Source organism: Mustela nivalis (genome assembly GCF_964662115.1).
Source record: "Mustela nivalis genome assembly, chromosome: 2".
Lineage (NCBI taxonomy): Eukaryota > Metazoa > Chordata > Mammalia > Carnivora > Mustelidae > Mustela > Mustela nivalis.
In genome coordinates, this window is record NC_139021.1 from 102,188,292 (window position 1) to 102,206,543 (window position 18,252).

The 18,252-nt window shown below is 39.6% G+C and overlaps 1 protein-coding gene across 8 annotated transcripts in view; it reads right to left on the reverse strand.

Annotated features, from left to right (window-relative positions):
- CHRM3 (cholinergic receptor muscarinic 3) overlaps positions 1 to 18,252 on the reverse strand; it is a 509,004-nt gene that overhangs the window by 180,051 nt on the left and 310,701 nt on the right. The window contains exon 1 of one of the 8 annotated variants that reach the window (XM_082720841.1): positions 15,815 to 15,836. The exons of the other annotated variants lie outside the window; for them this stretch is intronic. The gene's annotated coding sequence lies outside the window, so the exon portion shown is untranslated. Of the gene's footprint in view, positions 1 to 15,814; positions 15,837 to 18,252 lie in introns of those variants that run through there. 8 annotated transcript variants of the gene reach the window in all.

Below are 18,252 nucleotides of genomic sequence, written 5' to 3' on the forward strand. Positions count from 1 at the left end.
AAGGAAGGTCAAAATGACATTTGTCCCTCTGTCTGGATAAAGTTATCCCAATTAATCAAACAAAATGAAATATTAATATGATTATCTAAATGGGCTATGTTTTAAACAACTTCATGTGAACCACTGAATTTCATCTGTATGTGAGTAGAGGTCCAACCCAGTGCAAATCTCAAGGAGCTGTCTTCCATGGTTATCCCACCAAGCATTTTCTACATTCAGAGATTTTTTCTTTGTTAGAACTCAAATTTGAGGGTTGCTAAATAATTGTGTTGGAACCTGTTTTAATTTACTCTTTATATTCTAAAACCATAATCCTCAGAAGGCAGTTGAATATATGTTTTAAAATGTAAAACACAAGCACATATAGCTAATTACCAGGTAATTTTTCAGTTTGGGACTAACATTTCTGCCAAACCATTGAGGACAGCAGTAAAGATTTTTAAATGTTTTTGAGGAAATAATCTTAATGGGTATTTATGGGTCATAAATGGTTGGCAAAAGATACATTTAAATCTGAACCAAATTAAAATGTTTTAAATCATCCAAATGCTGCCAGATATTTAAAAAGAGCAGATTTGTACTAGAAAATGTTCACAGTTTCCATATACATTCACTACACCTCATGCTCCCTCCACTCTTTCATTCTTACTCAGATGCAGGAATGCATACAGATATCAACACATGGTCATAGCCTATGAAAACCAACTGTGACAGAGGCTCAACCACTGAATTCTTCAGTTGTGAACAGATCACTAGCTGGGATCCTCCTTAATCTCAGCCTTAGGGAAACCAAAGGTTGAAACAAACTCTTCTAAATAAGACAACAGTTACTATAAAACCCAACATCATCTGCAATATAATTCCTTTTGCCCCATTTAGCTCTTTGACACTGGTCTCCTCAGCCATCTTCCATGGTCAACCCATGCCCAATGTCTGGGTGATCTCTATTGGAATGGGGTATCCATGCCTCCATCCTGAAGGCATCCCCATCTGTATTTTCACCTCTGTGTTTCTTCTAAAAGAGGTGTACATTCAAGTGAACACTGGTTCTTTCTACTTAATAATCCAGTCGTAGGGGCGCCTGGGTGGCTCAGTGGGTTAAAGCCTCTCCCTTTGGCTTGGGTCATGATCCCAGGGTCCTGGGATCGAGCCTCACATTGGGCTCTCTGCTCGGCAGGGAGCCTGCTTCCTCCTCTCTCTCTCTCTCTCTCTCTCTGCCTGCTTGTGATCTCTGTCTGTCAAATAAATGAATAAAATCTTAAAAAAAAAAAAAGACAGATACAGTGTTACTTCCTTTGAGAAGCCTTCCCTGTTCCACTTCTGGGAGTTATAGGTCCTGCATCTGCACCTATAGTCTTCTTACAGAACTTCTATGTACGAATCACAGTAAATGGAGCAGCCCTATTGTCTGTTCTACTTCCATGAAGCTGTGACAGTGAAGAACATGGCTTTGAGTCTGCAGTCCCCATATCTAAAACCCCGCATCTCAAAATCCAGGGTCTTGAGTCTTCTTTACACTATTAAGATGATTGACTACACCAAACCTTTTGCTTATGGGGTAAAGATACCAATATTTATAATATTAAAAGTTAAAACTGAGAATTTAAGGGATAATGTAAAAGCAAGCCAATTATGTGTCAATATAAATCATATCTTTTTTTGCGGATAAGTGGCTGTATTTTCCAAAGCCAAAAATGTATGGTTGAGAGTAGTATTCTCCCTTTCAAATTGCATTAATGTCTGGCTTTGTAGGAGACAGCTAGATTCTTGTTTCTGTTCCTAAATTCAATATATTATGAGATATGCTGCTCTGGTTGGTATGCATAAAGAAATTCCAACTTCACAAAAATTTATAGTTAGAACAGCATATTTTAATAGTTTCTTCATATGCTTGTGGCTATTTCACTTTGAAAATACACCCAGGGTGCCTGTGTGACCCAGCTCTTTAAGAAGGTGTGACTCTTGGTTTTGGCACAGGTGATCTCCCAGTTCGGCAATCCAGCCCTGTATCAGTCTCCCTGCTCAGTGGGGAAGTCTGCTTCCCCTCTCCTTCTGCCCCTCCTGCTTATAATCTCTCTCTCTAATAAATACATCTTAAAAAAAGAAGAAGAAAATACACCCAAAGTCAAGAGTAGTATTTTCTAAGATATGAGATGCAATGTGAAATCAAAACCGTATCTATAAGGTTTTCACGCTGAGTTATATTAGAATCCCTCGTATTTTGAATGAATCTTTGCCCATGATTTTTGCATTAAAAAAAAAATTGGGGGCACCTGGATGGCTCAGTGGGTTAAGCCTCTGCCTTCGGCCTAGGTCATGATCTTGTGGTCCTGGGATGGAGCCCCACATTGCTCCTCTGCTCAGCAGGGAGCCCGTTTGTCTCTCTATCTGCCTGCCTCTCTGCCTACTTGTGATCTCTCTCCCTCTGTCAAATAAATTAAATCTTAAAAAAAAAAACCTGATTCCCTGAATTATGCAGATCTCCCAAATTTCAACACTCTTCATGATATAATACAAAAAGTCACATTAATATAGTAGCATCTCATGAGAAAACTCTTAAATATTATGAACCTGTCAAACTCACAGTGGTGGACTTAATTTTTTCACAATTTTAACTTTTACTTGAAAGTTTAAGTTTTATCATTGGCAACAAATACTGTCAACCCTTTTCCCTGAAGTAACAGCTCAATTCATTCATTATCGAGAAAATATCTGTAAAACACCCAAGTCTGAACAACCCAAGTTTATCTGTCAGTCTTTAAGTACAAATGGTGTCCTATGAAAAAAGTGATTAGTTCAGCTTGCATCTCAAGCAAGGACACGTGTGCCTCTTTCAAGGCAAACATCATGCTTCAGCATGAAATAGAAATTTATGCATACATGTATTAAAAATACTGAATATTTAAAAATTTGTGTGTACTCAAGGATGGAGAATTAACAAAATTAGTCGGTTTAAGTAAACAAACAAACAAAAAAACAGCTTCATCACAAATGTGGGCAAGGGGCAGTGAGAACTGGCAGGGACTAGTATAAATATGTGTCCCTGCCTGGATTCCTAGTAAGGAACCAGCAGTTTTACTTACTACTGATTTACTACCATAAATACAAATGGCAACAGAGTGCACATTTTCTTAGTATTATAACCTAATGATTTCTGACCTGGTGTACTCCACTGAAAGGTTCTGAAGACCCACACAGCTCAACAGACCACACTTGGAGAGCTGCTGGTCTAGACAACACTTAAAACACAATGAGCTCTCAGAATATTCTGAAGGAATGAATCCATGTTGGTTTCATCTATAACCAGAGTCCTTCTGATGGCTTTAAGGATATATGTGAGTGTGCATTCACCTGGTGTGTGTGTGTGCACATGCGCATGCACGCGTGTGTGTATGTGTGTGTGTACCATAGAGACCTGGTCTGTTTGATACATGGTTTAGTAGACCCTTGAGTCAAAATTTGAATGAAAAACAGAGGTTTGACACCTGGGTGTCTCAGTCGGTTGAACGTCTGCGTTTGGCTTGGGTCATGATCCCAGGGATCAAGTCTCACGTTGGGCTCCTTGCTCAGTATGAAGGGCTCCTGGCTCAGCATGGAGCCTGCTTCTCCCTCTGTCTCTGCCTTCCACTTCCCTTGCTTGTTATCTCTCTCTTGCTGTCTCTTTCTTTGTGTCAAGTAAATTTTAAAAAGAAAAAGAAAAAAAGAAAAACAGAGGTTGTGTGCCAAAAGTGTCCATTCTGATTTGGGAATATACCAATTGGAAAGGTCTTAGTTATTCCATTAAGTTCATCACCTTCAGCTAAAAAGGAATAGAACACTGTTGCTTCATTTTTTTTTTAATTTTTAATTTTTTATAAACATATATTTTTATCCCCAGGGGTACAGGTCTGTGAATCACCAGGTTTACACACTTCACAGCACTCACAAAAGCACATACCCTCCCCAGTGTCCATAATCCCATCCCCTTCTCCCAAACCCCCTCCCCCCAGCAACCCTCAGTTTGTTTTGTGGGATTAAGAGTCACTTATGGTTTGTCTCCCTCCCAATCCCATCTTGTTTCATTTATTCTTCTCCTACCCACTTAAGCCCCCATGTTGCATCACCACTTCCTCATATCAGGGAGATCATATGATAGTTCTCTTTCTCTGCTTGACTTATTTCGCTAAGCATGATACGGCCATACTACCCTGAACGCGCCTGATCTCGTCTGTTGCTTCATTTTATATACACTTGTCAGTTAGTGCTATCCTAAGTATTTTGAAAAGGAATTTATCTACATACTCCTTAACTGAAATACTCTTATGAACTTATGAAATATGGGACAAAGATGAAAAGACTTGAAAGACTCACTCAACCAAACTGAATAAGGAATATTGACAGATGAACATGATATGTTCTAGATCTAGCTTCTCCTCCTTCCACCATCATATCTGCATTATTTTCTTTTAGAGATCTGGCCATGAAATAGGTCTACCTCAAACTCAACACGCAAAAAACAGATAATCATGTCAAAAAATGGGCAGAAGACATGAACAGACACTTATCCAAAGAAGACATACAAATGGCTAACAGAAACATGAAAAAAGGTTCATCATCATTAGCCAGAAGGGAGATTCAAATCAAAACCACATTGAGATACCATCTTACACCAGTTAGAATGGCCAAAATCAATGAAACAGTAAACAATACATGTTGGAGAGGATGTGGAGAAAGGGGAACCCTCTTACACTGTTGGCGGGAATGCAAGTTGGTGCGGCCACTTTGGAAAACAGTGTGAAGATCCCTTAAGAAATAAAAAATAGAACTACCCTATGACCTGGCAATTGCACTATTGGGTATTTACCCCAAAGATTCTGATGTAGTGAAAAGAAGGGCCATCTGTACCTCAATGTTCATAGCAGCAATGGCCACAGTCGCCAAACTGTGGAAGGAACCAAGATGCCCTTCAAAAGACAAATGGATAAAGAAGATATGGTCCATATATACAATGGAATATTGTGCTTCCATCAGAAAAGATGAATACCCAACTTTTGTATCAACATGGATGGGACTGGAGGACATTATGCTGAGTGAAACAAGTCAAGCAGAGAGAGTAAAGTATCATATGGTTTCACTTACTTGTGGAGCATAAGGAATAACACAGAGGACGTTGGGAGTTGGAGAGGAAAAGTGAGTTGGGGGAAACCGGAGGGGGAGACAAACCATGAGAAACTGTGGACTCGGAGAAACAAACTGAGGGTTTGGAGGGGAGGGGGATGGGTGGATGGGTGAGCCTGGTGGTGGGTATTAAGGAGGGCACATACTTCATGGAGCACTGGGTGTGGTGCATAAACAATGAATCTTGGAACACTGAAAAAAAATTACCACCCCCCCCCCAAAAACCCAGAAAACAAAAAACAACAAACATAAAAAAAAAAAAAAAAAGAAATAGGTCTATTGTAATATTATATGTATCAGAAACTCGGGATTTTTGCCAGAATCCCTAAGATCTCATTCTGTTAGATCCTCATCTCATTCAAATGGTGTATGACCCACACCACTAATGTTAAATGTAACTCTGTCAGTGGGGGTGACATGAAATGTGTCCGTTCTGAGAGAAACACAGTGTGTGCTCCACTTATGGGAAACCCTTATCAGTAAGAGGCAGAAGTAGTTACCTTTATAACCCTGCTGACATTGTGTGAAAAGGAAGTAGGTTATGTAAATTAATCAGGCTGGGATATCCCCTCTTTAAGAAAGGCATTTTTTTTTCTTGTACTGTTATAGAGTGACAAGGGCAATCCTGGGAAAAGTTCAACAAGGAATTTTGAGAGGCAGGGAGAATTTCTGATAAAATAGTTAAGTATATCTGATGGAGTGTGTTTAAGGGTCCTTGTTTAGTGTGGTCAACTTGGACAGGAACAGACTTAACCAATGAGGGGTGATTAGCTGTCCACTTCAGGAGAACACATGTGGGGAACTTGTCTGTCAGAGGAACAGGTTTGCAAATATCCAACATGGGAGACTTGCCACTGGCTTTAATGAAGTAGGATTCAGTGCTGAAAGCAAATGGCAAGGTTGTTTTTTTTTTTCCCCTTCCCCTTCAGTATTACTTCTCTTTAAAAAAGTCATTTTGACCCTTGCTGATCTGTGGAGGCAGAGTGCCCAATTAAATTACTTTCATTATAAAAGCACATACAGCCAAATACTTTTTATAGCACGCGATTCCTAACCTATAATAAGCATCAAGGAAAAGTAGCACAAAAGCTTTTTAAAATTAAATGGAGACTTTTAAACAATTGGTGATACCAAAAAAGGTCAACGAGAGGGCCTCACTCTCAAGGGTTCCATTGGCAAAGAAATTGTGAAACTGACATTCTGAAATGAGAGGACATTTTAATACTTATTTTCGGGGGCTCTGGGCCAGGCAACTCAGAATAACAATTATATCCAAACTAAAGATGAAGACCTCTCAGGAAGAATTATCTTCAAAATAGGCTATCTTTCTTGCACTTCAGATTTATATTAAAACAGGATAATAACTTGCATTCACGGAGAGCTGCCTATGGGCCAAGCGTGTTGTGAGAGCTTTATTTGCATATTACCATTGGATCCTGACAACAGGTCTATGAAGTAGGCACTGTTACTATCCTTTGCACACAGATGATGGTGGCTGTGGATTTAACTGTAGTTAAACTCTGTGAAACTGTGGCATAGAGTTTAATGTGTGTGAAGTGACAGATGTGTACTGAGTGGCGAAGCCAGTATCCAAACCCGGGGCTGTTAACTCGAGAGGCAACACTTCCAACTATGGTTCTGGAAGGTTACTTCTTGCATCGTTACTGATTAAGACAATTTAATTTAGACAATAAATATCTGCTAAGCACTGCTATCCATCAGGCCTGGTGGTGGTAAATAAGAAACGGATGTTACTTCTCCACAAACATATAGTTTCATCAACACATCATTTCTTGGCGTTGGCGTGGTAAGAGGTTTATTGTCAAGTCTGTTTTCACAGAAGGGATACCAACACAGAGATTGTCCACTCAACTGAAAACGGAATTACTGCCACTGATTTCACCCAAGTGTTCAGGCCATGAAACAACACTCATGTATCTGGTAGGGAGTCAGGAAATTAATTTCTGAGGCCATAAAGATGAGTCCTGGACTCCCATATGTAGTACAATCCCTTGGGGGTAGAACTCTCTATCTCAAGAAGCTACTTTAATATTTTAAATGATATGGCATTCATATTTTTAAAAGGTAAATCAAAATGAACCAAAATATAAGAAAATAGAAAGGAACTAAATGGCCAATATGAAGCCTCACTTAGCAATATGGCATATTGACTACATGGGTATTATGAGTGGACATCATTTGTGATACATAGACAAAACATATATCTGCTTGCAATGCACCCAATTGCTTATTAATATAACCATATCTAGACAGAAGAACTTAAAACAGCGAATCTGCTAAATCAGGGATTAGCAAACTTTTCATTAAAGGGCCTGAGAGCTTCTAGTTTGCAGCCTTTGTTGCAATTACTCAATTCAAATTTTGCACGTTTAGTGCAAAGGCAGTCATGAACAATGTGAATATGAATGAGCGTGGCTGCTTTCCAATAAAACTTTATTGACAAAACAGGCAGGAGGTGAATTTTAGCTGAGGGCTGTAGTTTGCTGACTTCTGTGCTAGACCATGGGAATACGAAAGGGTTTAAAGACGTTTACACTAGTGTTTTTTAGTAATATTTTCTGATACTGCTTAATATCTTTTAAAGGGGGGGGATTTTAAACATTTCAATAACCGAGCTACACATTTGTTCATTTGAATTCAAACTAGCAGCATTAAAAAAAAAAAATCCAATCCTCTTTTACCCCCTTGAAATAGTTTGCAAATTCTAGGCTAGATTTTAGGGAAAGGAGTTTTTAAAAAATATTTAGCTAGGCAACAAAACTCTCATTACTTTTGGTCAAATAATTCAAAATTAATGATCTGAGTCTTGATCAGTTGGGCCGCAAGCATTTACAGATTGGTTATGAAGAGTTTTGTCTTGTCTAAGCACAGGGGGAATACACAATTACAAGAGTTCCCTTGTCAAGAAGTTTAAAATAGTTGTGGGCAACTATATTATCTTTATGTATGCAGTGAGACACCTGACTTAAAAAGTATGAACATTTAGTGGTATATATATACAATGGAATACTATGCAGCCATCAAAAAATGAAATCTTGCCATTTGTGATGACGTGGATGGAACTAAGCATAATACTTAGCGACATAAGTCAGTCAGAGAAAGACAGCTATCATATGATCTCCCTGATATGAGGAAGTGGAGATGCAACATGGGGGGTTTGGAGGGTAGGAGAAGAATAAATGAAACAAGATGGGATTGGAAGGGAGACAAACCACAAGTGACTCTTAATCTCACAAAACAAACTGAGGGTTGCTGCGGGTAGGGGGGTAGGGAGAGGATGGTGGGGTTCTGGACATCGGGGAGGGTATGTGCTATGGTGAGTGCTGTGAAGTCTGTAAACCTGGCGATTCACAGATCTGTACCCCTGGGGCTAATAATACATTATATGTTTGTAAAAAAATAAAAAATATATTTAAAAAAGTATGAACATCTATAGAAAAAACATGTATGTCTAATAACAAGAAACAATTAATTACATCAGGCTGCATAGGGTGAAATTATTCCTGTATACAAAAATATATACTCTAGTATAGCTTAAAAATGATTTTAGTATATCTGCACCCATCTTAGTTCGAAGTGTATTCAATTTTAGTTGATGTGTGAATATTTCTACTTAACGTGTTTATTCAAACTTAAAATATTTTGAAAACAAATGGTCAGTAATTTATTGATTTTAGGTTCTTAATATTCATTTCTCAAGCTTCAATTTCACTGCAGTGGTATTAGAAAAATGGCATAATTGTTTAGTAAAGTATCCTATATTATATAGACCACAACAGCAAAGAAAATACAGTATCCTTATTCCCTAGCCAATGATAAAGCTAGATTTTTTTTCCTAATGTAAAATAATGGTAAAAACTCATTTCCTAAGGAATTTCCAAAGGGCAAAGCATGTTGTGGAAGGAAATTACATTAAAGAGCCAGACAGCTGCTAGATCAAAGAGATTCTCCATTTCCAGGACAGGACATGGGAATCACTGGGTGGGCAGAGGACATGCTGCAGAGGGGGTGATAGGGGAATGTAGGGCAGGACAGCACACGAGAGGGCACCTGGGTGGCTCACTTGGTTAAGCGTCTGCCTTTGGTTCAGGTCATGATCCCAGAGTCCTGGGATCCAGTTCTGCTTAGGGCTCCCTGCTTAGTGGGAAGCCTGCTTCTCTCCCTCCGCCCCTCCCCCTGCTTGTGTACATGCACTCTCTCTGTCAAATAAATAAAATCTTTAATAAAGAAAAAAAAGGGGGGTGCCTGGGTGGCTCAGTGGGGTAAGCCTCTGCCTTCTGCTTAGGTCATAATCTCAGGGTCCTGGGATCGAACCCCACGTTTAGCTCTCTGCTCAGTGGGGAGCCTGCTTCTCCCTCTCTTTCAGCCTGCCTCTCTGCCTACTTGTGATCTCTGTCTGTCAAATAAATTAATAAAATCTTAAAAAAAAAAAGACAAAAAAAGCATACGAGAATAAGTGGTTGGCTGCTTTATCAACAGGTCCAGAGATGAAATCGCCTGAAATTTGGCACTGGTACAGGAATGGGGGAAAGAGGGCACAATGGAGACTACTTAGCTGGTAAAATCACCAGGCTTCGGTAATTCGGTTATAGGTAGGGGGCAGGGAAGGAAGAGTAAGCAGCAGGGGATGAAGATAAAATGCTAGGTTAGCAACTCATTATTATAAACTGTTCTAACTTAAACATTTGTTGAATGTGTTCCTTGTACTGGGAACTGTGCTATGCACTTCACATGCATAATCTCTGTGAATCCCCAGGAAAGCTCTACTGGGGTACACGTTGTACCGGCAAAGGAACGAACGTCTATGAGGATAAATGAACTCTTAGCCGCTACCTCACTGTGATAATAAAAAATAAAATCTGAAGAATACTGCAAAAAAGGATGGCTTTTGCTAAGGTCAGCCCACAGGGGTGCTGCCTGGGCTTTGCCCTGTGTCTTATCTCTGAAAAAGAATCACGCTTCCTGCACTCCACTGGGAACTCTGGACAGCCTTTTGTAAATAGGGGAGGTTTATATGGGCCAGAATGCATTCATGTCCTCCTAAGTCAACATTCTTGCCAAACTGACGCTGATCCAGCGTTCCAGCATCTACAACACAGCCAACCAAGGCAAGACTTCTCACTTGGGCTAATTTACAGAGAGACAAAAAGCCAGATTTGTGCGTTTTCAACCACATTTGAAAGTAATGGAAATTACATAGCTTTGGCTTCAGTGAATATCAACTAAGGGCCAAAATACACCCATTCATAAAATAGAGTTTGCTTCCCTACTTATTGCAGTGAAAGCCTCTGAATTTTTGGCGACCTCCACAATCTGGGCATTCAACTGAATTGGTGCTTTAAGGAAGCAAAATGCTACAGGTTTGTACCCTGGGGCCTCCTATCTAAGTTCTAGAATCAGTAGAAGCGAAGTGGTGTATAAGCCTGGGCCAGTCACTTTGGCCACAGCGATTCCCAATCTTGGTCTAGAAACATCCCATCCAATTTGCCCCAAAGGACAGGGATCATATTTAATCAGCTTTGATCTTATAGGATTGGTATAGTGAGAAACAGTGTATGGAACCCCAAACAGGGTCTACCACACCCAAACTGTTCTATACATGTTAGCTCTTATTTTTTTTTTTAAAGATTTTATTTATTTATTTGACAGAGAGAGATCACAAGTAGGCAGAGAGGCAGGCAGGTAGAGAGAGGAAGGGAAGCAGGCTCCCTGCTGAGCAGAAAGCCCGATGCGGGACTTGATCCCAGGACCCTGAGCCGAAGGCAGCGGCTTAACCCACCGAGCCACCCAGGCGCCCTATTACCACAACTTGTGGAAGGATAGTTTCCTAACAGTTGTAGGGGAGCTCAATAACCATTTGCCTCATTGTTGAATTTGCCAGTCCCCATGACCCACTATATATTTTAAAGATAAAGTTGAAAAATAACATGTCCAGAATGAGTAAAAACAAAACAAAATAAACATCTCTATTAAAGATAATCTAAACTATTCACCTTTCAAAAAAAATACCGATGATACATTAAAATTTATAAAAAAATAAAAGCTGTGTGGGGCACCTGGGTGGCTCAGCGGTTTAGGTGCCGGGCTGTTGATTTTGGCTTGGGTCCTAGTCTTCAGGGTCATGGGATCGAGCCCTGTGTCAGGTTTTGTGCTCAGGGGGAAGTCTGGGTGGGAGTCTCTCTTTCCCTCTCCCTCTGCCCCTCCCACCCTCTCTCTCTAAAATAAATCTTTGAAAAATAAATATGAAAAGTGTGATTTGATAAGACTGTAGAAACAATTTTACCCTCAGAATAAAGTATCTTATAGCAATCACTTGGGCACTGTCTTACGCTTACTGAAGGGAAATGCTTCATCTATTTGGTATTTTTGGAAATTAGCTGAGAAATGATGACTTGCAGATAGCTAAATAAACTGAAGTAAGGACCTCTCCTCCAGTGTAAGCAGATTTAGATGCTACTGGCATGGCAACTCAGCAATATTTCTCACGGTACACAGAGGAAGGAAGAGGCAGAAAGCAGAGGATGTTGATTAAATTCTTGTCGCCTCAACTCCAAGGGCTAATCTGGGGACAACGCATACATCAATAAGCAACTGTCCATCTTTAATCAAAACAAATTATATAGTGTCGACAGAGTCATCCAGATTTAGTTTAGCTTTTATTCCCCTCTTAATTTTTTATAATCTCTTAAGTGATGCCTGTTCTCTAATTACTCTGGGATGTGCTCACATTTAAGGAGCCAAGGTAGAAGAAATATGAGAGTAAGTAAAGCACAATCATGTTTATGAACTAGTTTTTTCAGGCAAGAAAGAATTCATCTGAATGATCATCATAAATGCCATTCTTGCATGGTTAGCTCTAAATTAAGTGTATTATCTGTACAAGTGTTCACTTACTACTTTAAATAATGAAGATCATTAACTCTAATATACTTGCATAGCAGACAATGCATTTGGGTTGCTCAGTGCTTAATGAGTAAGAACTCAATGGAGAAACATTAAAATGAAGGTTGGTTAAATGACTTGACCAGAGTCACAAATCCATTAGGCAAAGACAAGAAGATTATAATCTAAATCTTCAGATTTTACTGCTTCCTTTTTACTATTAAACTGCAAGAGGAAAGACTGGGTAAGTTGGTAAAAAAGAATACTTAAACCGGGCTGGGAGGGCAGGGAGATATAATATCTGTTCACGCAGCTAATTGGGTATAAGTGAGTGTTCGGCATGGAAGGCCAACAAGCACCAAGAAGCATGGCCACCGGGTTCTTTTTGTTTTGTTAGCTGTCCAGCCAGCCCGACCGAAGCAAAGGAGCACTTCACAAGATTGGAAGAAAATTGATTTCCGTCGATCCTTTTAGCATCTTCCAGGAGAGTGCATCTTTATAACTTTCCTGGCAAAGAGGAAGTGCTTACATGGCTTCACAGGCTTTAGCTGGAGCATGAAAGAGATGGAACAATTTATGCAGGAGAAGATCAAATAAGTTGAATCATATCTAAACACGTGCCCCTTGAACCAAAAGCTGAATGTGAACTGGGAAAGTAATTATTTTTCACTTTTTTCATGGTCTGGATTGTCTTTCCTAACCCTTTGCTGAGGGGACCCATTTTTCCCCACCATTTTCAATGTCTGTCATAAAAATTATTGTCCTGAAATTTCTCCATATCAACTCTGGTTCCCTCCCTCGCCTTCTACAATATTTATTTTTTCATGCTACGCTGTTACATATTTCTTTTTGGTCTCGTTTGTATTTTTCTCCAGTTGTTTCACGAGTACATATAACACCGGAGTGCACACAATTCTCACCCAGATTATACACTCAACCCTTCTTGTTTTCTATTTCCCATACTATAGAGAGATAATCCATACAGATTATCCCATGCTGAGTTTTCAAGGGAGGAACCATTTCAGTGAAATGTTCTTCATTTGGGCTGACAGTAGGTAAGAGATTTTTTTTCATTCTTTTGAATCTACTGGTGGCAGGCGGGGGGGGGGGGCGACCGGTTCTGTACTTGATTAAAATATAAACTCTTATCTTGACTTTCAGTTTGAAACTTTGTCCTGCCTGTTAAAGAAATGCCTTTATACCATCCATGGGCTACGCTTTCTGTCTAACGTTTCAGAAGCCCTGGAAACAGTAATAATTATTCAATAAAAATGCCATTCTTAAGGTTTAATGCCATGCTTGTCATTTAAACATGCTTCTTCCCTCTAGAACCTGCAGTATCAGGGATTCTGATCAAAGGAGAGCCCTCTGAGCTGGTGGGAAAGGTGACTCTAGCAGGGAACTAGAGAAGACCATTCTTTTCCCTCTATCACTCATCTCATCTTCTGTATTCAGCATTCCCTCGAAAGAGAATTTCACTCACAGATTTAGACAGGAACTCCTTTTTTTTCTGAGAACCAGGCATCATGTTACCAACACAGAGTTTGGGCTTTTGACACATTTTTCATCCTGCAACTGAGTACTTTTTTAATTGGGCAAAATTATGATTATTTTAAATTTTGCAATGATTTCCATATCATATTAATTTATGGAGACCCTTGCTTTAATAAACAAATGTTCTTCTCAAGTCCATTTCAGTCAAATGTAAGTAAAACAAAAATAAAATTTAAAAATGCATACTGCCTTTCAACAAAATCACTCTCTGGCCGAGATGCTTAAAGAAGGAAATTTTATTCACAGAGAAAAAACTGCATCCAACTAAACCTAAGGGGTATCACTTGTCTTTATTTTCATTATATCCAAGGAGGCGACCTCTTTGGTCATATGTGAGGAGACCTAACAATAATCATGATTTCCAACATGAATTACACTGGACTTTGTTTTCTCTTTAAATTATGCCAGTTCCATGCATTTTATAGTCAAAACTCTGAGGAATTGCATAATAGAAAAAAATGATAAAAAAACACTCAAATTTCTCATATCTCTACAGACAAAGCCCATTAAGATTTGGGATTAGGCATTTAGAAACATCAGGAGCATTTAAAATATGCTCACGCTTAGCTATTTGTTTACTTTGTAGCTATCTGTAGCATGGACAGGTCTTGATTTACACCTTGAGAAAGATGGAGGCAAATTGGATTACTATTTCATTTTGATAATTCACGCTGAATTTTTAATACAACTTTTAATTCTATTTTAAGCTTTATTTTTTAATTGGGTGCTACTTTGTCTCTGAATATATAACAAAATCATTAAGTTGCCAGTAGCTTTATGAACACAATATGAAAAATACAAGCCAAGAAAATAAAAAATGTTTTTGGTTTTAGCCAAACATACACTCATATTCTCTATATTCCGGACATCCTCACTGAAACAACGAACAGTAACACAAAATATTGCTACCACACGGCTCCTTAGTCGGCAGGTTGGATATGCGACATGTCAAATCTCTTCCCCTGAGCCATCATAATCGGAGTAATGACACAGCTATCACGAAGTTTGCAAGTCCTCACTCTGCTCTTCAAAATCTAATGCTATCATAGGTCTCCTGTGTATGTATTTTTAGTGCCCAGTTCCTAGATCAGTGTTTAAAAATCCTGCTGATCCTGGAGTTGGAACAAAGCTTTCGGAAGCAATCAACGGCTCTTGCCATCACAGGTGCCAAATACACACACAATGTCCTTTTATTTATGGAAATACACACAGATCTATTCTGCATGTGCACTGAGCAGGACACAAATACCACCCCTTTCCCACAGGCAGCAGGAAGGATGTGGTTTGAAGGACACGGTTGCTTCATCTGAATGTTCAGCTCTTCAAAGACCTCTTGTTTCTACACTGAATCGCGGCACTTCTATTTAAATTTAAGAAGAGACAACTAACCCACGCCTGAAATCCCACTTTTACTTAGGTAAAACCGCCGTTAAAGTTGATGGTGCTATTCTTTTTCCTGCTTACCTTCAGTGCACACTTGCTGAAAGTGCGTTCATAATCAGAAGGCATTTCCTTGAGCTGGTGACCCAGTAATTCCCTATGCACACAGGTCAGCTGCGACAACAGTACTAAAATCGCCAGATGAAATGGTCAGAATTGCCCAGCGGTTTGGGAAAATCAGCTTACTTTGAGCCTAATCCAGGGATAAATATACAGAACCTCCAAGCAGTGGAAACTGTAAACATTCTAGAACTGCCCTGTGACTGTAACCCACGCAGGTCCATCCCCGCCAGGAAAACAAATATTTGCAGAATTAGAGGGCATCATCTTGGTTTTTTTACCTGAATGCAAACAAGGGTCACATAATCACAAGCTCCTGCTGAAAGTGGAAAAGTGTAACATGTAGTACGAGGGACGAATTCCATCCCTCCAACAACTGTAAACTCAGAACATGCAGTCCACTAGACCTGACTGTTAACTCAACATATCCTGCGTTCCTGGAGCTCACCCACTTCATCATTTCCCTTGCAAAGTGCCTGAGCTCTAAGCATGAAATTTAGTCCACAACCCTGCACCCTTTATTTTCTCCCTTACTCTTGGCATTCTCCTTTTCCTCTGCATTCAAAAGATGGCTTCTTTTTTCAAGTCTCGCACAATGCACCTGCCTGCTGTCCCAACTAACCCAGTATCTCTGAGCTCCTAAGAAATATGGAAGTTTTTCGACTCTACAGACTCAGTCTTTTTGGGGACTTGAACTTACCTTGGAAAAGATGTATTGTTAGTTACCAACTGCTTCTTCAGCTTTGCACACAGAGTCTATTCTCCCTTTATGATTCCCCTGCAAAGTTACTAGCTAATGAGGATCTATAATTTCAGAAAATAGCTTTGGCAAGAAGGTAGGAAAGTTGCTACTAGTGGTTAGTTATGAATTACTGGAAGTTGACTCTTGTGTCTTCTCTAACCACTTCTCCTTTTTTTCTCACCAGTTTTATTATGTGTGATCCATGACATTACTTAGAACTACTGAAGTGGACGTCAAGAGAAAGCAAAATGAAAATAGGATGAAAATATTTTATTGGTAAGACCAAACTAAAAACACCACCTTCTGAGAAAGTGTACACAATTCCATCTATCGGGTGCAATATTACTCCTGACCAGGGTATTAAATAAGCATCTATGTTTCCTTTCCCAAGTAGAAACAAAGAACTTTTGACCAGATGTCTGTACCCTGCTCTTTCCTGGCTCTCAGATGCCAGGAAAATTTTACCTAGTGTCATGTTTCATGCTGAGAGTTTTGTATAGTTCTTGTGTAAACCTTGGGGCTCTGAGACACATTCCAAGCTGAATTTATTTCGAATTCCAAAGTGGGTTTATTCCATTCCAGTCATTTAAAATTCCTATTGTGATTGGAAAATATACACTCCAATTTACCTTCTATGCAGCGTTCAATGAACCACTTGTCATGTTTCACCCTTGCAAGCTGCATTTCAATCCTGAGTGGGTTTTTATGTCAGTCAAGTAAAGCTTTGCTATTAATCGAGAGGAATGTTTTAACCTCCGCTGTTCTCTTTCTTGGCATTCTTTGATATGGTAAAGGGAGTTCTGGCAAAATAATAGGATGGTTGCTACTCTTTCTGCGACACCTATACCATTTGCTTGTCCGTACACAAAATCATGTTTCAAATGAAGTAGAAATACATTTACAAAAACCAACCTACAAAAACAAAACAAAGCAAAACAAAAAAAAAAAACAAAAATCACCTCTCTATCCTGTTAAATCCATATCACCATATACTCTGACATGACAGAAAACGAGATCGCCTGATCAACTGAGTTAAACACGGTTTACCACCATTTGGCTAGAAGAGGGCAAGTCATTTCAGGACATGGCCTCAAGGAATGTCCATTTTAGAGGAGGAAGGATCAAACCCAAGCAAGGGAGCTGGCTCTTTGCTCAGTGGAGGTGGATTTCCTGGACCATGTTTAAGCCAGAAATGACAGGTAGCATAAAAGAGTCAACCCACCTAAAGAAAGGAAATGCTATAAGCATCTTGACCCCCATTTATGGCCACACAAGGACCTTATTACATAGGTCTTTTTGCAGATCTGAAGAAATGGAATTCTAATCCCTAACCAGTTGATTATAAACATCAATAGCATTTATTATTTTTTTTAAGATTTTATTTAATAATTTATTTGGGAGAGAGAGAGAAAAAATGAGCCATGGAAAGAGGCAGGAGGCAGAGGGAGAAGTAGCCTCTGACCGAGCCCAACGCAGGGCTCTATCCTAGGACCATGGGACTGTAACCTGAGCCAAAGACTGCTGCTTAACCATCTGAGCCACCCAGGAGCCCCTCCATCAAACACATTTAGTTACTGTTTACTCACAAAGAGAAACATGTCTATGTACGTCTCTTAAGTGTTGTATTAGGATTTTTCAGTGGTGAGGGAATTGTCAGTTAAGAAAAATATTTCAATATCTGCCAAAGAAATCGCTCCAGCTTCCCTCTGTGACACTGAAGTGTCCAGCAACACTCTAGGTTTTCAAAAATAATCTGTTCAATGCTTCCCCGGTGCTGGCATGACAAAGTCAACACCACCAGCGGCTTCCGAACTCAGTGGCGACTTCCTCAACAAGCATATGGGCCCAGCACATATATCAACCTTATTCAGGGTCCCAGCATTTGCCACTGAGAAATGAATCCAAAAGCACTTTCTGAGAACTTCATGATTCACCTCAGATCTTACCCTTGACCTTTCTCTTTTCATGTACTCATGGCAACTTCTTAATGCAAGACAAATGAACGTTATTAAGAACACTGATGTCTTTCTGGAACTGAAGACAATTCAATATTGTTCCCTAAAGTATCACTCCCCAACTGTCTTCTGGACAAGCATTCTTCAAATATGCTTGTGTGGATGGCTAAAATCAATGCAAATTGACAAACCTAAACCAAGTCCAAAACACACACACACACGAACCAATCAAAACCCTCCCTTGCATTCTCATATCCAGAGAGATCTGCCTTACCCTGCGTTTCCTCAAAGCCACCCGTGGCCTCTACTGTGTGTGTGTGTGTGTGTGTGTGTGTGTGTGTGTGTGTGTGTATGTATTTTAAAGATTTTATTTATTTATTAGAGAGAGAGAGAGAGAAAGGATGAGCAGTGGGGAGACGTAGGACGTAGAGGGAGAAGCAG